Source organism: Podarcis gaigeae, assembly GCF_964106915.1.
Source record: "Podarcis gaigeae genome assembly, chromosome: 10".
NCBI lineage: Eukaryota > Metazoa > Chordata > Lepidosauria > Squamata > Lacertidae > Podarcis > Podarcis gaigeae.
In genome coordinates this window covers 27569893-27593423 of record NC_139686.1, presented here as the reverse complement: position 1 = coordinate 27593423, position 23531 = coordinate 27569893, and the positions used below count along the sequence as shown (strand labels likewise).

Genomic DNA, 23531 nt, shown 5'->3' with positions numbered 1-23531 from the left:
AAGGCCGCGATTGTCACAACGCGCCATAAATAGCGCGGCGATGTTGTCATCACCTGCCCGCTCGCCCTGGGTTTTTTTGTTGAGGGCACCTTTCCAGCCGAGCCAGATCCCGCCTGCCTGCAGTTAGCAATTCTCTCTCTCTCGCGCGCGCTCTCTCTCTTACCCCCACCCCTACCTCTTTTTCTCCTCCTCCCGCCCTTGCCGGTTACAGTTCGTCTCCGAGCGGCGTGTCTCTGCACATCTTCCTGGTCGGGAGGAGGCCCCACACGCGAGCTCTTCCTCGCCCCGAAGAGGAGGGAGGCGCGACACTCTATTTTGCATTCGTTTGCTTTTCGCACGATTTATACGCCGCTTGCAGCGCGGTTTGCAAAAAAATATAAAACCACGAAATCGGGGGGGGGGGGGTTGCAACCCGTTTAAACATACCAGAATACTCGAAGAGATCAAAATCCACACCAGCTTGAGTAAACGGCATACGCCTGCCTGATATCAATAGGCAGAGGGGTGTTTCTTTTAATTTACATCGTAGGGAGCTTGATGCTCTCTTGCGTGGTGAATGAAAGTCGCATTAAGAAAGAAAAGCAATAAGAAATCTTAAAACCAACAGCACCATAAACCATAACCCACAGCATTCAAAAGTAAAATTATTTGTTAGATGTTTAATATCATAAATCAATTAATTAAATCAACGGGGGGGGAGAAAAGTACTCAATTAAAGATGCAACAGAAGCTTCCTTATACTGAGTCCTTTCGCCCATCTTGTGCAGTACAGTGTTGTATTCCAACAGGGGTGGGGACCTTCGGCATTCACTCAAGGTCAATTTTCTGGGGGTCGCATGCGAGTGGTAGGCAGGGCCAGAGGCAAAACACTGGGTGCAGAGCATCGAGGCAAAAATCAGTGGACCAATGGGTCTTATTCATGTACAGTGGGCTGCATTCCATCCAGGTAAGTGGCAGAGGTTTCTGTATACACATACACACCTGAGGAAGCAAGAGGCATCATCACAGTTCAAGGACACATTCCAGCCAGGTGAAAGCATTAGAATTGTAGAGTTGGAAGATGACTCTCTCAGGGGAACGAAACCATCACCACATATAAAGTCCTTTCTGTCTAGGACTTGCTAGCCAAATTTCTGGAAATCAGAAATGCCCTTCCCACCCTAACCCTAACCCTCACCCAAGGGAATCTTAAGAGGGCTTGCCAAAAATTGGAAGGAGCAACTTTGGTTTGTGCAACGGCAAAATGATGTGAGATGAAGATATTGGTTTCAGGATTTCAACTCTTGAATAACAGCCTGGTCTCAGTAGTTTTGAGAACATAAATATGGTGATAGTGTTGATGTCAGACTAGGACTAGAGAGATTCAAGTTTAAATTCCCACTCAGCCATGAAACTTCCTGGTGACTTTATCCAGTATCTTTCAGTCTAACTCACCTCACAGGATTGTTACGCAGATAAAATTGGATGGGGAGAGATGTACATTGCTTTGACCTTTGGAGGAAAGGTGGAATGCCAGTGTAACAAATAATAAGCAGGCCTAAAAGCTAGCCAAGCAGAACCTGTGTTTTCTTAAGGAACAAAAGGTTCTTAACCCAAATGGCTTGGCAAGCACATTCACCTGAGTCTTCTATTTTAGCCTACGCTGGCCTTGTGCAATGCAGTTTCTAGACATTTAAAGATACCTTCATTCACACAGGGATGTCAAAATGGTCAGGGTACACCAAGCATGCCAAAACAAACAAGTACTACAATGGAAGGATTATAGGAGTTCCACTCTCTCATGCCTGAATAAGCCTTTCTTCGGAGGACAGGGGATTTTCAGTGGCAACCAAAAAAAACGATCTAAGAGATGAGGCAACAGAATTAATTTAATGAGACATTATGGAGGAGAGCCTGCAGTGGTGTCATCAGGACAGGTCCTGGGGCAGATAAGAACATAAGAGCACGGCTGGATTAGGCCAGCAGTGGCCCATCTAGTCCAGCATCCTGTTCTCACAGTGGCCAGTCAGATGTCTCTGGGAACCCCGAAACCAGGACCTAAGTGCAGCAGCACTATTCCCACTTGTGATTCCTGGTCCACAAAAGGACTGGTTATCTTATTCCATGACACTAAGTTTACTTAGGAGTCTCTTGTGAAGTACTTTGTCAATAGCTTTTTGAAAGTCCGAGTATGCTACGTCAACTGGATCACCTCTGTCTTTATGTTTGTTTACATTCTCAAAGAACTCTATTAGAGTTGCTGGTTCCTCTTGAGCAAGACTTGTTCTTCTGTATGCCTAGCAATTTTATCTTTAACAATGCTTTCCACTAGTTTTCCTAGAACAGACATTAAGCTTACATGCCTCTCGTTTCCAGGATCTCCCCCCTGATCCCTTTTTAAAAATTGGCCACTTACTAGTCCTCAGGTACAGAGTCTGATCTTAAGGGCAAGTTGCATATTTTAACTAGGGCTGCACTTAGTAGAATGACTCAGAGGACTGGGAATTACAGCAGAGCTGGCTTTCCACAGTTTAAAGTAAAGAAGTAATACAAAATGCAATCTAAAAGAGGAAAGAGATAAGGCCTTAAGCCTAGAGCCAAAAATTCCCTAACTTCACCAGTGAAAGACTAGGTTTCCCTTAGATTCCTTAGAGGGGGGGATTTCCTAACAGGAACATGCCTGTTTTGCAAAGTTCAAGCTATATTTCATTGTGTATATCTCTTTTTATGGAACTTGCACTTACATTTGTCCACACTTAAAAAAATTGTTTTTAGGAAGTCATGTGGATGTTTGCTTTGTGATTGTTTTTAAAACAAATTCTAATTGTGTCACAGTGCCAGGGTTATATTCACAGTCTGTAGTTTGCACGTTGGAGAAGGCAACCCCCACTATTGCACTTTTTGGAATACTAAAGAGATGGTGAAGGAAGGCAATAAAATACTATTTACAAGCCATACATTACAAATTATCTGCAATGGGGTATTCTCCAGTTAGAGGATACGCATTTACTGCAATGTGTGAATGGGGCCACAAATTCTTCCTTTGCCACAAGGATGCCCAAAATGTATCTTCGTGAAACAGATACTTCCTGCACTTCACACAATGCAGTTATCATGCATTTTACTATACTGTATGTGGTTATCTCCCTTCAGGAAAAGTATGAAATACTCTGGCATGTAAGTGCACCTGCTCATTTGATGGTGTGGCACGACAGAAGACATAAAAAATATAAAGGTCATATCAGGTGTCTGCGCCTCTTTGGAAACATGTCCCTAGAGGAGCTAAGGTGTAGGACTTGTCGTTCCATGTCTCTCGGAATTAATTGCACAATGTTAACTGTGAGTCAAAGGGCATCTTGAACGAGTTGAGGCTGTAAAAGCATTTTTAAAAGCAACCTTGTGACTTGAGAGAGTAAATTCACCTCTATCCTCTTTTTGCAGGGTTTTGCAGCTTGGGAACTACTGCAGAAGGAAAAAAGTTGGAAGCAAGCTTTGAATGCACAAAAAGCCAATTATGAAGTAGGATATTTAGCACAAATTATATGCTTCTATGCCAAGCTATGTGTTTATCCACTTTTGCCAGGACAGCCTTGACCCAGCCACCATGTCTGTAGACTTTTTCCATGCAAAGATAGAGGAGCTGGGTTGAACTAATTTAAGAGTACAAAAGGTGAAAGGTTTTGAGTGACCTCCCACAGCTGTCCTCCAGGGACTCAGTTATAAATGAAAACAATACATTCTTTTTGGAAATATATAACAACTTGGAACAAGGCATGCCTGTAATCTTCAGCACACTTTGGGAGACCCAGAGCTCTTGGGAGGTAGAGAACAGAGAAGCATTTGGGTAGGAGAAGAAATGACAGGTCTCCTCTGATTCTCTGCCCCCTCAAGTGCCTTCTCTCTGCAATTCTTGGATTATGTTTTCTGCACTCACTTGGAGGAAAATTGCTGTTAGTATGATTGCTGCTGGCACCCTGCTTCCCAGCTGGATTGTGCCAAGCAGTGAAGTCATTGTAATGTTATCAGGATCAACTGTTAGCTCCCTTTCCTGGGGCAAAGCACAGAGGCCGCTCCCTTCTCTGCATGAACTCCCTGAAGCTGGCTGTACCTGAAGGCATGCTGAGTAACTATGCAAGGAAGTGGGAAGGGAAAAAAGTGAGACCTAAGGCCCAGCCGGGGTCTTCACTCAGCCTACATATCAAAAGAAATACTGTAGAAGGGAAAGGAAGAAGTAATGATTGGTGTTCAGTTTCCCCCAAACTCCTGTGAAAAGCAAGCTGAGCATTTCCCAAAGGTTCTCCAAAAGTAAAATAAAAAAAATCAGCTGATAATTCTCTCCAGCAGTCAGGGAGCATTGCTAAATACTTAAGGGACTTCAGGCCCAGGCCCATGATGACCACAAATTTACATATATTTTGTACATATGTTAATTTATATGATGTATATTTTCAAATGCAGGCTGATATTAAGAGGGTGAAAAACAAACTTTGACTATATATAAATTAAGAAGACGGGTGCCCCTTGTAGCATGCCTAGCCATTTTGTAAAAAATAATAATAATTAAATGGGGTGGGGGGAGTTAAAGAACAGAAGAGGCATATCCATATGTCTTATGAAAAGGTTTTAAAAAGGTACTTTTTCACATTAGAGAAGTAGAAATTGTTCTGCTCAGCAAGACTTCCATGACAACAGGAGAACTGTCAAATAATCAAGAGAGCAAGAATCTCAAACAGTTAATATGAGAAAGGATTCTAGCCACACTGCTTAATTGGAATTCTTTAGGGTTTATTTATTTTGGTTTTACCACCAGTTTAACTCCACTGCCTAATTAGCAATCCAAAAGGAAGCCTTTGTTAAAGGTTCTGCTGCACAAGACCCGAGGGAGCCCCCTTTGCATTCAGCACACTAGAAATGACTTTCTTAATTACCCCAAGTAACAACTGGTGCCTTTTTATACCGTGTGAAACCTGGAGAGCTAGAGGCCTATGAAACTTGTGATCCACCAAGCTACTACTGCAGATGAAGCCAAGGTAGGCTACAAACCAAAATTTGAAAACTCCTTCTGAACATTAAAGTGTTCCATATCTGTGTTGAACCAGTAGCTTATCAGTTCAAAGGGAAGGTTCTGTCACTGGTGCTAGCTCAACTTGTCTTCGTTCACTGGTGCTGGGACTGGACCTTAGTAGCCCTTATGCTGAACAGCTGTACTAATGATGTGGATGGTACAAGGCCACTGACATGGGATCCTGTAGGAGTAATTCATCCTTTTTGTGCAGGCACAATTCTGCCCCCAACCTTTTGTGTGATGCCACCCCCATCTCCAGCACTTACATAAATTGTACTGATTCCTAACTAAGAGTGCATAAAGACTGCAATGTCTGAACATTTCAGTGGCAAGTATTCCACCTGCTAGCATCACACTCATCTGCCAGCTGAACTTTGCAGGCTCCAGATCTGAATAAGGATCTTGTTTATTTGAAAGCTGCAGTGTTAAGGATCCAAGTCTGTTCCAATGTCCCTGCCATACTTCAGGCTGAATTTCCCTGTCCTCTTCAGGTAGGGGAAAGAATAGGAAACAGGAGGCCTGGTGGAGGAGGAAGCCAAACTTGTTATATTTGTTTTCGGTACATGTAATGTGCAAATACAACTTTTGAGATAACGCATGACAGAGCAGGGGATCCTCATGACACATGGCACCACATGTCAGAGCCAGTGTGGTGTAGTGGTTAAGAGCGGTAGACTCGTAATCTGGGGAACCGTGTTCACGTCTCTGCTCCTCCACATGCAGCTGCTGGGTGACCTTGGGCTAGTCACACTTCTCTGAAGTCTCTCAGCCCCACTCACCTCACAGAGTGTTTGTTGTGGGGGAGGAAGGGAAGGAGAATGTTAGCCGCTTTGAGATTCCTTCGGGTAGTGATAAAGCGGGCAGTGGCGTAGCGTGGGGGGTGCAGGGGGGGCGGCTGCACCGGGCGCAACATCTGGGAGTTAGGGTTAGGGGGCGCAAATCCACGGGTTAGGGGGCGCAAATTGCTTGCCTTGCTCCGGGTGCTGACAACCCACGCTACGCCACTGAAAGCGGGATATAAAATCCAAACTCTTCTTCTTCATCATCACATATATTCATAGTAATTGAGGGAAATGTCATTTCAGATCTGAAGTTTCCTGCATATATTTCTGATATTTCTATACAAGCAGCAACAATAACTAGCAACCCAAATGACTTACCAGGGCCGGCCCTACAATTAGATAGACTTGAGGTTTGAGGTCAGCAAATAGTTATTTTATTGTTATTGTATTTTTTACTGCTAGGGAAGGGCAAGTTGCTTTGGGGATTGCTGTTGTTGGCCTTAGGCCCCAAAGTAACTTAGCTGGCATACTGCATTATGAACCTTGACTTTGGAGAAGGAAGGGGTATGTGCTATTTGCTATTCTGCCTTAGATAACCAAATGCTTTGGACTGGCCCTGGCAATTTACAACAATTTACAGCAAAGCTTTCCAAACTTTTCGTGCTGGTGACACACTTTTTAGACATGCATCATTTCGCGACACAGTAATTCAGTTTTATTAGCAAACTGGAGGTTAAACTAACCCCTTTCCAGCCCTGGGAGGAGTGCGGGGAGCGTTTGTGTGACACACCTACACACTGCAGCCAACATACTAACATGTTGTGACACACAGTTTGGAAAGCTCTGGTCTACAGCGAGAATGAAAGCAGCAATATTGGTAAGCTAATAGCAGAGTGGCCTTAATTCATACAACTATATACAGTAAAATGGCAGAATGTAGTAAAAAAAACCACCATGTTTTACCTCCTACTACCATGTGGTTCCAGAACTAACTGATGAGGCCCAGGGCCCATCGTATGAGATAAAAGAGCTAGTATGTTTGTGCAATAAGGTAAACTGATGTCACAAACAGAAGTGCACACCCGTTATTCTGGATTTTTCAAGGAGGCCACAATCACAGACTGAAAACCATGAGGTTTAAAGAGCAGCTCTACATTTGGCATCTTCTTTTTTAAGACAGGGGTGGCCACAGTGCATCACCCAAAAAGAAGAAATTCATCACCAAAAAGGGAAGGCAATAGATGATTTGTATATAATTTACATATTCTAATTTATATGTAGAAGATGCAAAATTAGAAAATAATAATTTAAATAGAAACACATCTGCTCAATCTTGCTATCCAAGTTCTCACTGTTGTCCAAGGGTAAATGCTAAGGTCCCTGCTCCCCAGTCTGAGGGCTCTTTATTGTAAAATCAGATGTAGACTGGACAGCCTTTCAAATAGGGGACTGCCCTCTGACAGCTCTTCAAAGAGAGGACCATCCTCTGTAAAGTAGGACATAAGTCCGCTAGTTCTGACAAATAGCTCTAGGTTGGTAACTGAGTCATTTCTATCAGTGCTGCTGCTCCTCCTGTTCAAGTAATAACTGAAACAGTCGTCTGTTGCCTGGAGCTAGTCTTCTTCTGCTTCACATGGTACGACAACAGTGCCTCTCCTCTCCCCACCCCACACCTTATGAAAATAGTCTCCATCAGGATTTCTGCACTCTTCACTTTGCTTGGGAGGAGGCTGGCATAGCAACACAACACAGTGTGCTTAGGCTGTAGGAGTTTTTATCACCTGGTGAGTAATCAATTGCACCTTGCAAAAACCCTTTTATACCTCAGACTGTTTTTTGAGCGTGGGTAGGTAATCTTAGTAAATGCTAGCCTAGGTATTTCATTGATTCAGAACAGAAGTGGGGTGCTGCTCAGAGCAGAGAATTCTTACTGGCAGATTTAGGATTTATTTTCAATTCATGGGAGGCAACAAAATGATGGTTAAATTCTGGTGTCCTTATAGGTTTTGTGCTTTCAGGTTTTGTGCATCATTTGGTGCAGAGAGCAATGATGGTTTTACTTTGTCTCGTCTAGAGGTACTGAAATTTCATTATTACTCACTGGTTAGTTTTACTTCCTGCTTCAGTCTGGCGGAGCAATAAGAAAGGTTATTTCTCATTTCACTTTAATTGCTTTATTAATACCAGCAGTCTGTAACTTGGATATATTTTTGTATGAATTATATTTGGGTGTTTTTTGTTTAAATGATAGTATAAGAAGTTTGGGATTATCTTCTGAGGCTAGTCTGTTTATTTGCTTTATGTTTATCAGTAAACTACCGTATTTTTCGCTCTATAACACGCACCTGACCATAACACGCACATCGTTTTTAGAGGAGGAAAACAAGGGAAAAAACATTCTGAATGAAACAGTGGATGTATCATTTTTGTGCTTCATGCTGTGGCCACAGACATGTGATCTGATGGTGAATTTGGGGTGACCCAATGCAAAGATCCTGAGAATCCCTGTGGATCCATGCTTTGTAACCACATTTTTGCACCATTGCAGCCCCAGGCAACAGTGGGTGCGTGATTTTGGGGGGGGGGGCAGGCTGTAGCCATGGACATGCTATGTGATCTGATGGTGAATTTGGGGTGACCCAATGCAAGGATCCTGAGAATCCCTGTGGATCCATGCTTTTTAACCACATTTTTGCACCATTGCAGCCCCAGGCAACAGTGGGTGCGTGATTTTTTTGGTGCAGGCTGTAGCCATGGACATGCTATGTGATCTGATGGTGAATTTGGGGTGACCCAATGCAAAGATCCTGAGGATCCATGCTTTGTAACCACATTTTAAGTGGGGAGCGAAGGAAAAACAAAGAAGGGACATTAGAGGGGTGTGCAGAGAAGCAGCTGGCTAAGAATGCAGGAGAGGGATTTAACGGGAGGGAGGAAAGAAAGGCAAAAGTTTCCCCCCACCCAAGCCAGCCATCTCTCTCTCTCTCTCTCCCTCCCCCCTCTCTCTCTCCCTCCCCCTCCCCCCTCTCTCTCTCACTTCCCCCCTCTCTCTCCCTCTCCCCCAGCAGCACCGGAGCTTGCCTGGAGGGGAGGGGCTTTCCCTGCTCTTTGTTCCGTTTCAGCAAACACAGCAACGAAACATAGGAGGGTGGGCAGTAAGACCCTGAGGCAGAATGCAGGAAAGCAGCTGCTTCCTCTTTTCAGGTTTCGCTTCTCAGTGCAGCGTGCAGCGCCGCGATTTGATTTTTGCATGATTTTTCGGCTCCAGGGACCACACATTCGCTCTATAACACGCACAGACATTTCCCCTTCCTTTTTAGAAGAAAAAAAAACTGCGTGTTATAGAAGGAAAAATACGGTATGTGTATTTCAAAGTACCCCAACATCTGTTAATTGCTTTGATAATCATCCCTTGAATTTAAAAGAGCTTAGAATTTCTGATTAGATAGAGTGAAATTAGGACGTCTATTCAGTGCTTTTTTTCTGGGGAGATGCAGGGGTACACATACCCCTAAACATTTGTGAATCTAAGTTTGGCCTTGTTTAGGGGCAGTATTTCAATATGAGTAGGAAAATGAGAGTACTGTACCCCTATTACCCCTAAACAATTTTTTTAAAGAAAAAAAGCACAGCATCTATTTAAACTAACAATGGAGTTTTGACAGATTTTATTTAATTATTGCATTTATAACCCAACTTTTTCAACAACCCTTCAAAACTGGTTAGGCTGGGAGGCAGTGACTGGCCTGAGGTCACCCAGTGAGGATTTGAACACCAGCCTCTCAGTGCCTAGTCCAAGGCTCTAACCACTACACCTTCATTGGGTGGTACTATGAACAAAGCTTGCAAGGGACGTTGCACAAAAGCAGCTTACAGTATTGGGAACCAAGAGCAAGGCTATAGCTGCACTACAGACTAAAACGGGTACACTAGTCATGCCCTCCTGGAAGCCCTAGTTTGGTGTGGGAATGTAGGGATATGTAACTGAGAATGTTCTGCACTCTTGCCAAACTACAATTCCCAGAATTATATGGGAGAAGCCATGACAGTTAAAAAGTGGGGCAAAACCCACATACAGCTGTAGTATTACCGGTAATATGCTCTTAAATGTGTATTCACATCATATTTAGCAGATGTGGTTGGAGTACATATCCAAGATATCCTCAGGCACGCAAAGAGTCTTGCAACTGAGGGTTTTGTATTCAGCAATTCCGAGTTCTCAAAGCCAGCCATATTATTCTCACCCTCCAGGCCACTTGAAGTGTGGAGCGGAGGCAGGAGCAGTTGAGACAGGCTCAGGAAATCAGAGTCCTACCACCCTCCCAGAAGCATTACTAACCGGGCAGAAACTGTATAGATTGAGCAGTCAGTCGCAAAATGGCTGTCAGGAAGTCAAAGTAGAGAGCCTGGGTTCTTGCACAGAAAGCTCTGCAAAATTTGAGAGTGAGTGGTCATGCCACAGATAGAATGAGGACTCACATGTTTGATGTTATATTATGTTTTTATATATGCTCTAAGCCACCCAGAGTGGCTGGGGAAACCCAGCCAGATGGGCAGGGTATAAATAATAAAATCATCATCATCATCATCATCATCATCATCAACAACAACAACAACAACAACATCATCATCATTACTGTGGGTTTATTTTTAAAACTTTTTATTGCACTGTCAGTAACAATTACATTTCCTAAGTATAAAATTGATTTCAAAATACAGAACCCTTCTATATTAATCATGAACATATTAATCGTACATTAAAGGCTAAATATCAGAAGGCACGGTAATTAGGTGGACCATCAAAAAGCCTATTTTACAGGAAGTCGTATAATATGAAAATCAATGTCAGTATGAGAAACAGAAAGATACCACTTAATGTGAAAAGGTTTAGCCATACGTTTACAAAGCTGAATTTTATGTTGGTATTTCCACGGTTTTTCAGTCCCATATTCTCAGGTATCAAACAGCTGCAAGTTGGATGCTTATCTGTTTTCCAGTGCTGCACCAGTATTGTGCATACTTCCCTGACCATAGTAGTAATGTAGTAAATGCTAAAGAAAATTGTGCAAGATCATCCAGAAGTGCTGCCATAGGTAAAGCTGACACTGTGCCCAAAAATGTTGGGAAAGGCTTTGATTCAAGGAATGAAATTATTAGATATTTGTTCCTGTAGATGCTTCTGAACTTTGCGCTAAACAGGTATCCCCACCACTGGTTCTGTATCTAAAGTCAGGAAGAATAACTCTTTGACGTCATCTTCATTGCTTCTTGGTTTTGAATCATAGGCTTTGATGGCTCATGCATCAAAGTCTCTGTAAGGTTCTGGATGCTTCTATCAGGCTTTGGCAAATTCCATAGTCCTGGCATCTCTGGGACATGCTGGAACATTTCCAAATACATATTTCTTTTGTCTTCAGCCAGAGGAGAATGGAATGAAAGCCACAATCCGAATTTAAGCAAATATTTGGCTATAATTATTATGTCAGGCTAGGCCCAAGGTAAACATCACACAATGAAAATGGAGGGAAACAAAGATCCAGATGGTTGATGTCAACCCAGGAGAAGGGAGTGGTTGTGCTAAACAACTGCCTCCCCTCCCCACTCTTCTCTTTCACTGGAAATCTCACTACTCTCCTTCTTTGAGCACTGTGACACAGAAGAAGGGAAGAAGGGAAACAACTGGGCAGAGTTTACTTGCAGCTCTTACTGGCTAGATTTGGGCAACCTGTTTCTCAGTCATGAACTCTGATTAGCGGACGGACATTAAAACATTATTTGGATCTGTTAACTGGCTGTCTGAACCTTTTGTGGTCCAATGGCCAATGATCCAGTGTGAATCCAGGAGACTAGATTCCACCTGCAATGCATTTGCTGTGTGGCCTTGGATGAGTAATCTTCTCTCAGCTGCAGCTTCTCCTAGGTGAAGCGAGAACAATAGTGACCTACTTTGAAGGGTTCTTACCAAGACAAAAAGTTATAAAACAATTTGCATCTGTGCATCTCAATACGGCGCATGTTCTTTCAGAAGTAAATCTTACTGAGTTCAATGCTGTGCACTGTAGGCATTTCTGTGAATTCCTGGTTTCAGAACAAATACGTAGCCAAAGAGCTGCATTTCCTCATGGGCAACCTTCTGGAGGCCACATGCAAGAGTTTATTTGGTGGCAGCTCCAAATATTTTAAAAACGAAGGAACGTCTGCTGAATCAGACCAAAGGCCTACCTAGTCCAGCATCCTGTTATCAGTGGCCAACCGGATAGATGTCCATGGGAAGCCCACAAAGCAGAACCTGAGCACAAGAGCACTCTCTCCTCCTTCGCTTCCCAGCAACCAGAATTCATAAGTATACTGCCTCAAACTATGGAAGATGACAAGTGAGGAGTGGCTGTGGAACACTCCCCATCGAGATGTGCCTAGCAACATCTTTGTTTTCTTTTAGGAAACAGATGAAGACTCACCTCTTCCAACAGGATTTTGGATGAGGGGAACTGTGACTGGAGTGATTTATGAATAGTTTGACACTGCTGCTTTTATTATAAATTGTATTGAGACTGCCGTTTTTAAGTTATTGTGTTATGATGTTGTTTTATTATGTTGCAAGCTGTCCTGTGGCCTTTTGGCGAAATGTTGGTGTATACGTTTCTTACGAAACAAAAGGATTTCCTGCTCCCCGCCTCCAATGCAAGCTCACACAATCCAGTCTACGGTGTGTTATAAACAGAGAACAGTTGAAGCGAGAAATGTCTTTGCAGAGCAGATAATTTCACCTTGGATCTGCTTCCCCGCCCAAAACAGGACACAAATGGCTGTCATCCATCAGCTGATCTGACTTTGTTTGTAGTTACATTTATGGTAGATTTAGTAATTCACTCTTAAGGTAAGGACATGTGCCATGAGCACAGCTGTTTATATATGGACAGCTGGTTTGTACCTGGCAAAAACAGAGTAGCAAAGGCTACTATTTCTACTAATTAATTAGTAGCGATGCCTTTGGTAAAAAGCATGGTGAGCTATCTCAATTATTGCTAGCTTTGACAGTAATGTTGAAACCAGCTCAAAAAATGTCAGCACAACAGGGCAAGGCTCAGAGGAAAAGGAAGTGGGAGTATAAGCTGAGGTAAACCACAAGCATTCAGCTCCCCCCTCAACTGAGCCTGAGCTAGTTACTATGGTAATCCTCATGTTCAGAATCTATTGAGTAGCTCATCAGATGGCGAAAGTGCTTTGAATTGTTATCTGTCAATGTGTTAAATGTGGAATGTGATGGTCTTGGAACCTGTGTTTCTCATTTAGCAACCATACCCTACAATAACCCAGTGGATGCAGTAATAGCTATAGAGACCTTCCTGCCACCAACTGCAGTTGCCCCAGAAATGCTTAAGGCTTAGGTGGGATCCATTTTCTTAGTATAATTTCCCCACAGCATTAATTTCATTCTATTGTTTATTTGTCTATTTAGATTTTATCCCACATTTCAGGCAAAATGTTACCTTCCGAGGCAGCTTTAAAAAAATGAGAGGCAGTCCCTGACATCACGTTTACAAACTAAGTCAAGGGAAGAGAAGTGGAAGGGGGGGAGGTAGAGGATGGAGTTCATATTTCAAGGTCAGAATAAAGTGGTGAGCTATAAGTGGGCATTTATATCCAGTTGTTGCCAGGCTGCTCTTCCCTTGCTCCGCTGGTGTCCTTGCTTGCATAGTGGCTGGCAGCTCTTTTCTCCTTTGGCTGATGGATGGGGCTAGAGCACCCTTTCCTATTGCTTCTGCAGTCTTGGGACAAATGAAAGTCAGGAAAGAGTGGCATGTTTATTTATTTATTGCAAGTATTTATATGCTGCTATTTAAGTACCTTACCCTCACCAATGGAACCCAACACACATAAGACTGCTAGCTTTCCTTTTTCTAGATCAGTAGTTGGGAGTTGGCAGAGCCTCCTTTGTACCCACAGATTGTCAGACAGTGACTTCCTTTATATTGCAGGCTTGTAGACCACCCCCTCATCTCTCAGTGAGTGCCAGCAGTTGAATCTTGCTGACCTGCTATGGCTCTCTCAAGTCAATGCCAGATCTACTAGAACCTTCAATTCCTGCGGCTACCAGGGTCTCATGCTCATTCTGATTCCTCCTTGCATCACAACTTCTGCCCCTCCTTATATCCCTAGCTTTTCCCCAGCAGCAGAAATGTATACACAGCCAGAGGTGCAGAGAGAGGGAGAGGCAAGGGCAGGGGGGGGGGGAGAGAGAGAGACTCCCCTGAGGCCCAGCAAAGCAAAGGGTCCCACATGTTTTGGTGCATATTGCCTAAGGTTAGTGGACTAAGAAGATTTCACTTGTCTTAATGTTCCCCTTTGACCTTCAGGACAGTAGCTAACAGAAAACCTATTCCCAGAATTCCTTGTGCGTAAGCTGCTGTGCTTCCTTGCTTGAGGGCTGCAAATTGGAACCAGGAACAATTCAGAGTCCCAGTAAAAGGGGCATACTTTAGTAATATGGTGCCCTGAGCAAGGACAACATTTGATACTCCCCCAACATATTTCTTATTTTCACAATGATTCCTTATTATATTGCGTGCCTTCAGCTCAGTGTCCTGTGCTGAGGAATCACCTGTACCACCCTAAATCAGGCACTGCCAGTACCCACTGCCAGCTCTGCCTATCTAGTGAATCATCATTGAGGGGTATTCATGAACTTAAACATTGCTGATATTCCATGTACTTAGATAAGCTATGCTATCTACTGGGAGCAGGTGCAGAAGGACAATACATGAATAGCTGCACCTCAGCAGAGCCTCGTTCATCCTCATGTTCCTAAAACTATGATTGGTCCTAGGCTTAGATAACATCTCTGCAGCCTTGTATAGGGCAGCAGTCACTGCTGCAGCAGGCAGGCTGCCTCCTACAAAGTGCTGCTCCAGATAGCCACCTAAGATCAACTCTGTAAAAAAGCATTGTCTGCTGATACATATGCCAGGAGTGTGACAAGTAGATGGGTTAAAGGCAACCTCTCTTTCAGCTGAAATAATTTGTTGTGCAATGTTTGCTCCTAAGGAGTTTTCAGGCCACGTGACTGGAACAAAGCGAGTGTGAAAGGTCATTGTAAGTATAAACTGTAAGGTGAGTAGATGTCTCATTGGAGTACCATGTTGGATGGGAAGCAGTAAACACAGGAGTGCATTATTTGTAGCGTCATCATCCCAGAAGCCCCCTCAAAGCCTTCTGTCGATACAGCTGTTTTCACATGGACTTTCAACCACTGCTTTTTTGCTTCAGCTTCATGGACCTGCTTATATGACACTGAATCTGAACTTTTAGCAATACCCTTCATTGCAAATTCCATCTACTTAGCCAATCCATTTCAGTAGAGAACCCTTTACCAATACAATGTTGTAACTTTTGCAAGCTGTTCTGTTCCTGTGGTTTTTCGTCATTTTTTAAAAAACAAAAAATAAAGTCACTGTGGTTAATATTTAGCAACATGCTCCCTCCTTCACTCTTTTCATTGTCTTTGCTCATTGGTCACTCCTCTCCTTTGCCTTAATTATCTTTACTAAAATAAAGCATATTTATGATAGCCCACACCTTGCAAAAGAAAAAAACATGCCGCTCAACGTGTGCAAGTCAAAGAAGCAGAAGACTCAAAATTCTTCCATTGCATTACAGTACTGTATTTGGGTGTTAATTTATTTCCTTGGGCTTTAACTTTTCAGAAATAATTAATAAATACTTCCATTGTTAACTCCATTATCTATTTTTGTTCCTTTTCCAGTTGCAAACTTTAAATTAATTTTACCATTCTGCCTTTTGTTGTCAAGTTCAAACCTTCTCCTTGCCTCCTTTTTAAAATAAAGACTTCTGTCACACCAGTAGCCCTCATAACCCAATTGGGCTTCTGATGTCATAGACTGTGACTATGTTAGTGCCCTATAAAAGGGTTAGGGTTAGGGTCCTTCAATGACAAGGTTTACTACACTCCTTCATTCTTGGCTCCTATTTATTTTTTTCCGTCAAGCTTCTTCATTTATTTATTGATATATTTATTAATTGCATTTAGAGCCTGCCTTTTACTCCAAAGAAGTAAAGGCAGTGTACATGGTTTTCCCAAGTTCCTTTTATCCTTTTATCCTCACAACAACCCTGTGAAGTAGGTAAGGCTGAGAGACAGTATATGCCATGTATTTAACAAAATTTTAAAACACATTTCTCTGCATGCCCACCCCCCAAAGAGAATTCTGGGAACTGGAGTTTCCCCCTCAGAGCTAGTTTCTAGCACTCACAACAAACTACAGTTCCCATGAGTTTTTGTGTGTGTGCATGCTTGAATGTCTGGCATGTATGCAGCCGAAATCACTCAGTGAGCTTTATGGCCACATGGGAATTTGAACCCTTATCTCCTACAATGTTTGTCCAACACTCTAACCACTGCTCCACATTTGCTCTCCAAGTAGCTAAGTTCTATTTCCAGCCCTGCAATTTCTTCTCCTTACACTGTTCTCACTAATGCTTAACCATAGTATTTTATCTTTTAATCCTTGATACAATGATGTTCAGTGGCACACATCTTTCAACAACTTTAGTAGCATCACCTTCTCCACCCTTCATCCCTTTCTTAACCAAATAAACTTTCTTTCAAGAGTCTTCAGGTTAATTTCTCTAGGATACTCTGTTTCTCCAAGTACACCTTCAGCTATTCTGATTCTTGAAGTTTCTTATTGGTCTTTTTAGGATCCTTGACCTAATTAATGTCTTTTCTCACATCATTTATACCTACAAATATACATTCTCTAGCGTACAAAAAGCCTTGGGAATGGCCCAGCTAAAGCTAGGGTTTTAAATTCACATTGATGACAGTGTCAGAAGCCCATACTTATATCTTCTCCACTGAAATCAATAATACCTGAAAATGTTTAAGACAGCCTTGTAAACGAGCCCTCAAAAGTTACTAACCTATGATTGACAGACAGGTGGCTTGTTTGCTTGAAATTGTTATTATTTATCATACTTAGGTGTTTTTCTTAACAAAAGTAACTCAAAGCAGCTTACAGCAATAAATAAAATGGTAGCTAGTGCAGTCACACCAGGATTGGTATTTATGTGTTCAGAGCATCTTGCTCTGGCTTGCTATGGGCTGACAGAATGGATAACAGACTCTGTCCCTCTTCCAGCAGCCTCATGAATTTCAATGCTAGGCAAGAAGATGGCTTCCTTCCTCTGGTATCGTATCCCATGCCTTCTGTGTTGAGCACAAAGAAAAGAAGTTACCTGTATAAAAATTTATTCTCTGCCAGTCCATGAATTCCACTACAGAACACCTTATCATACATGGTACCAGGAAAGTGTTTAGTTACAAGAGTGTCTGAATTTTGGAATGAACATCTTTTATTTTATTAGAGCCCCTCCAGTGCTTTATAAACTTCAGTTATAATCTGATGTTGCTTTCTTTTAAAGCATTACAAACATAGAAAACTAGAACTTACTTCTGAATAAATATCCACAGAATTTCACTGCTAATTTTCTTTCACTAAAGATTTGACATTGACTATTGTGATTAACATTGGTGATGCAAACTTCTCATCAATTTGCTTGACCAGCTTCAAAATAATGGTTCTTGGTGTGTATGTTAGCTTCATACCATGATACAGTAGGTCCAACTTTTATTTAGCAGGAGATCGAACAGAGGTTAAAGAGGACAGGATTCCTGCACATTTGCCACAGTTGTGTGGAGGTGGCAATATTCTGCAGCTGTAGCTTGGATGACCACGCCTACACCTACTGATATTCCCCGCTTTCTACATAACTTTTAAAGGTACAGGAGCCCTGCCCTCTTTTGCATCTGACCATCCAACTTGAGAATCAGACTCCTGAGTAGAGTGGCTAGATAATGAAAGTGGTTTCTCAGCTGCCATATATGTTAATGAGATATCGTACATCAGAACTCCTTAAAGCACTACATATAACAGTGGAATCCCATTGCGCTCAGTGGGACTTCCTTGAAGATCAGTGGGTGTAATATAGCTGCCTTTAAAAAAGCAAACAAACCCTGGTTTTTCACAATTAAATTTGGCAAGTCCAACACTGGTGTAGTCTGGTAAAAGGTTGGGTAATTCATGCAGTGAAGCTAGGATTGCCATACGTTTGGAATTTCCCGGACATGCATGGAATACTGCATCCGGAAGCAGTGTCAGGGCAGAAATCGTCAAAATGTCAGGGATGAGGTTCCTCATCTTGATGTATTTGGTTCACCTGATTTCTAGAATTTAAAAGTCAATGAAGCTAGCCAAACCTTATTGATTATCCTTAGTACTTGGTAAGTGGGAGTATGCTGAACATTAAAAAAGTATAAATATTTTATTAAAAATATATATAAAAGATTTGTAAAAAGACTAGTGGAGGAAAGACAAGTGCATTAATGTTAGGAATGACAGATATAAATGAGACTTTTGTGTTTAGAGGTAGAATACCTCTGGTTTCCACATACTGATAACAATAATGGGTTGGCTATCTTCATCATGTCCTGTTGTGAACGTTCCAGGGGAATCTGCTTGGCCGTCACTGAAAACACAATGTTGGACTAACAAGGCAAGCCTGTGCATGTTTACTCAGAAGAAAGTCCCACTATGTTCAATGAGGCTTATATTTAGGTGTGCACAGAACTGCTGCAGCTTAAATAGATCTTGATCTAATATAACAAAGTGATTCTTACCTTTTTTTGTAAGCTTGATGATGGTGACAGTGGCATGCATGTATACAGAGCTTCACAAAGAACAGGTTTCACAAGTCCCTACTCCAAAAAGCTTGCAATCTAAAACATAGAAGAGGGAACGCGAAATGGAGGTAGGGGTAAACGGGGGAATGTGAAGTTATTTCAACTCCATGCACTTTGGTTGTTCCAAAATTCTTCTACAAAATAAATGAATTTTGAGGAGGGACGTTAAGGAAGGAGGTTGCAAAGGCCTTCTGGACGCAGTTCCAGGCATAATGGGCAGGAAGACAGGAAGAGCAGAGTTGTTTCAGGATGCAGGAAACCTTTGGACAGCTAAGTGGTGGACAAGAGGACGTCACAGGAAGGGATGCCTTGGAAAATAGAAGTGGAGAGAGAAGTGGGAGGGCAAGGCTGCAGAAGAGCTCTGAAGGGAGTAAGTTTGTGCAGGATCCAGTAGTGAAGAGAAAGCCACCGTGCCTATTTAAGGGCACTTTCCCAGTCTTTTATCAGTATTGCAAGAGTCTTTGTTATATGTGACGTGTTAAACTTCAAATAATAAGCGTCGAACAATTTTAATTTTGAAAAATATCGCTATTGCTAAATGGAAGTAGAAGACCTGAGTATTTGCTTTTAGATGTTTAAGGGCCAGTCTTGGAGAGAGCCCTATTAAATACAGTAGGTTTACTTCTGCTTGAGCATGCACAGGAGAACAGGCGAGTGCCCACTGTTTTGTTCCTACTGAGGGTAGGTTAATGGGGCTGAAAATGGATGGTAGGGATTTCTCCCCCGCCGCCACTCCACTCCTTGCTGCCACGCCTCAGAACAGCCAGGGAAACGTTCAAGATAGGCCCACAAAGGGCCCTACCCTTTCTCCGTGCACCTATTGGCCGCCCGACGTGTCAGTCTACGCTCCTCTCTGAATGAGGGCGCATTGGCTGAACCCATTTCTGCGAGGAGGATGAGAGGCGGGCTAATAGGAGAAGCGGGGGTTGAGGCGTCAGTTGAGGAGATTAAAAAAAAAAAAAGCGCCCTCCGCCTTCTTTAGCAGCACCGCCCTCCTCTCGCGTCGCCATTGGCGGGAGCTGGAGCTCAGTCAGAGCAAGCTGACCTTTTTATTGGCCAGCAGTACAGCAGGTGGGTGTTGCTGTCCTTAGCCGCGGCCGCTCCCTCCCGGCTTGAAACCTCGCTGTTGCCGGTGAGTGTGAGGCGTTGAAGCTGGAACAGCGCGGCGGTGGGGCGCTGCGACTCTCTCCAAAGGTGCCGGGTACCGAGTCTAGTCTTCCCACAGCGAGGAGCAGGAGCCGCGGCGGTTCGCCCACCCCACCCCCCAACCTCCCGGGCTTTGGCCAGACTCAGGTGAAATCCTGCTTCAGGGACGGCGCGGGACGGGACGGGAAACACGCGAGAGATGGCGCTTGGCTTTCAGTTTGGCGCGGCGGGTTGAGGTTCATCGCGAGGCGGGCGGGCGGGTGTGGCTTAACTTCTAGAATGCCTTTCTTCTGCCAAGCGGGCTGCAAGCCCAGGAAGTGCCACCCACTGTGGGGGCATCTGCTTTGGAGGGGGGGTGGAAACGGGGCGGGGTGGGGTGGGGGAAGGTGCAGCCATCATCTCTTGGCTTCCTTTCCGCCTGAGGTGGGGGAACGCTGTGCAATTGCCACGCATAGGATCCTTCCCTTGCCGCACCGGCTACCTGTGCTTCCCCTCCCCCAAAATACCTCTTTCCCCTCCCCCCCACCGCCCCTAACCCCAACAAGCCTGCAGGGGAAATGGCTTTAAGACTACCGCCTCTTGCCTCTCTGAGAAAGCAGCTGATCGCGTGCTTCTCTCATCCTCTGCTGCCTGTTACTATATCTTGCTCTTGTTGCAAGAGATTAAACCTGCTCGTTCTCTCTCCTCGGTTTGTAGCTGGGGTTGCACCCTCTAATCATCTAAGGATTTCCTGCCCCCCCTCTCCCCCCTTTTTTTAAAAAAAAAAACAAAGCTGGGAAGTAACGGCAGTATACCGCTTGGCAGCTGTCAGGGCTCCCGCCTGAGTCACGGGCTGACAACCTTGTTGCAGACATTGCAATGGGCTTGGCTTCCGCCCGCCGAGCTTGACTTCCTCATTCAGTTGGCGCTGCTTGAGTCAAGCCAGGAAAGGGGGAGGAGGGAGCGACGGGGCAAGACGAAGCTTGCAGGAGGAGAGTCTCTCTGGTAGATTTTGCAGCTGCCCCCGTTCTCAAATGGGACCAACTTCTCCACTCTGTTCAGCCAACTTCCTTTGAATAAAAGGCGGTGAAATGCCCTGATTAAGCAACAACGGGCGTTTATTTCCCTTTGGCAGGGTGGTTCAAACAAGAGTCCAGCAGTCCCAGGGTCTGTATCTGGAAGGAGCAACTTGTGAAAAGGAAAAAGAAATGGGACAGGATTCCAGCTCATGTGTTTATTAGTTGAATGTGGAAAGTGGGAAAATGATCTGAGGCATGCTACTTCTAGAATATTCTCCTGTGACAATTGTTGCTCTTGGGGAAATACTCCAGTTGACTCTAAGCATTGCAATAACTGTGAAGCAAGGATTTTAGAAAGTGGGTTTTCTCTTGCTCTTGTCCCTTGATTGTTGCTATCTTTCAAACTTCTATTTGTGGTAGAGAGTCTAGGGGATCTGTATTGCCTGCCTGTTTTGGCTATCCCTTTTCTGTGGAGCAGAACTACTTGCTAGTTTCAATACTTAATTGATATAAGGAAAGTGCCAATGCCCATAGAGACCCCCCTTTCTTTTACTGGCTGTGTCTACTTTTTCATTTTGCTCTTGCCTTTACTTCCTTTCTGTGTATAATCTGTGACTCTAAGGTACTTCCAACCAATGTACACCTGGAGAGTGGAGTCTGCTTTAAAAAGAAGCCCCTCCAGGGCCTGTTTGTAGACAGCAGCAGCATCCCTCTAGACTAGAGATAAGTGCACAAAGTAACATGCAGGTCTGACTTGCAGGCGTGCCTGAGAAATAAGGACTTCCCAGAGCATTCAGGATTTTACCAATCTGTCAGACCTGTGTGCTGCTGGCAAGCAAGATGTGACTTGCATTTTCAAAAAGTAGCATCTGAACTGGCAACAAATGACTCGTATACAAAAGTTTTGTTTGTTTCGCGGTATAATTACCCTGCAAATAGCCGCAACAAAACTTGGCTGTTAATGCTAACATGTGCATCTGTGACTAATGATTCTACCCATGATGAAACACTAGTTTGAACTGCATAGGTAAAAAAAAGAATGCTGTGGATAAAGAGAAGGTATGAACCCTGGTCCTCGGATTAACACACTTCTACAACTTCTTAAAATTGTAGTTTCTTCCCTTAAGCATAGGTGTGACACAACAGAATCCAAAGTAATGACTGTGTAATCAGTTACTGCTTGTATAAAGATACATTATTAGTCACCAGGTGAAAAAATGCTATAGTTTCTTATCTTTGCCACTCCAGTGAAAGCTGCAAACCTTTGCACTGGCTAATACTCTCTGACTCATGGACTTGCTGTCTGGAGCTATGACGTTATACTTGTGTATTCAACTGAAATGAAATAATTGAGATAAATTCTAGTCACTTATCTATGTGAATGTCTTGGAGGGCCAATACAATTAGCCTGCCATTTTGAGCCAAAAAGTATCATGTTAGCGGTTGATGTGAGCTGGCTTGTTTCTGTCAGTCTTTGAGGGCAAATTAGGCATATTAATGTAGCTTTTGGAAATAATTGCTCAGGAGGAAGCTTGTGTTGATGTAGAACTAGGAGGGTGTGTGGCTCAAGCGGTAGAGCATCTGCCTTGCCTGCAGAAAAAGGTTCTGACTCAGGGCTGGAAATGTTCCCAGTCTGAGTCTCTGCCAGTCCGTGTGGGCAGTACTGAGCTAGATGGACCAATGTTCTTGACTCTGTATAAGGTAGCTGCCTATGTTCCCATGTTACCCTGAGCCCTCCTTGTGGTTCTTGACTGGTTGCAGTAATAGTTACAAGTGTAACCTCCTTGCCAGTGCCTTGTCTAATGCAAAACAGTGTTATAGACACACCGTTATTATATCCCCCACGATATTTCTTTCAATTGATACTGGGCAATGAGAAATATGTTTGTAGTCCTCTGCAGGCCAGTGCTATGATGGGTGTGTGGAACCTGTGGCCCTCAGACATTGCTGGATTCCCAACGCCCATCAGCCCCAGCAAGCATGGCCAGTGGTTGTGGATGATGGGAACTGTAGTTCAACAACATCTGGAGGGCTAGAGACTCCTCACCCCTCAGTTATGATGACCTTCAACAGTGGGGAGGTCCCTCAGTAAATGTAGGTAATGATTAACCATCACAGGTGACCAAGGGAGTGTTCATCCTTTACTGCAGCCCCAGATTTGCTACCTGTTGCACCTTGGATCAATCCAATCTACTTTTTGAAACTCTGGATATTTATTCCCCATCCATCTTCTCTAAGGAGTCCAGAGCAGATAGGGTGACTTGTAGAAGAATTTACACAGGATCAGTTAAACATGCCCAAATTAACTTTTGAAAGATTTGGATTCAGACTAAAGGGGCAGCATACCAAGTCAGATATAACTTGGTCTGAAAGTACTTGGAATAAAAGGTAAAATTGTCTGAAATGTAACAGCAAAATAAGCTGTCATCCATGCAAGCCCCATCTGTGTGTTTGAGGTTTCCAAGGATGGGGACAACTAGTAACTAAGGGTAATATCCAGTGTTAGTCGTGCTTAGAATATACATGTTGAAATTGAGAGACGAGTAATTTGTCCATTGATTTCACAGGTCTAATCCATGTATGACTAACACTGGAGATCTCCTTAAGAGTTACTGTAATTTGAGAGCCAGAAGTGACCAGTGAGTGAATAAGCATGCCCACTTAACTGCTATTTATTTTTCTAGCCTAAATTGAGATAGGCTTTTTGCACAGTACAGTCTTCTTATTTAATTTGTTATGCTTACTGCTGTGGCGTGCTTGCGCAGCATGTGACCTAAAAGTCCTGTATTCCATGAACTCCT

The 23531-nt window shown here is 43.4% G+C and overlaps 1 protein-coding gene across 7 annotated transcripts in view; it reads left to right on the top strand.

Annotated features, from left to right (window-relative positions):
• Positions 1-19429: 19429 nt before the first annotated feature.
• Positions 19430-23531, top strand: part of MYH9 (myosin heavy chain 9) — a 73662-nt gene continuing 69560 nt past the window's right edge. Inside the window, exons 1-2 of one of the 7 annotated variants that reach the window (XM_083699798.1) lie at positions 19430-19657; positions 23298-23369. The gene's annotated coding sequence lies outside the window, so the exon portion shown is untranslated. Of the gene's footprint in view, positions 19880-20603; positions 21088-23297; positions 23370-23531 lie in introns of those variants that run through there. The other 6 variants (XM_083699797.1, XM_083699801.1, XM_083699796.1 and 3 more) reach the window with 6 other exon arrangements.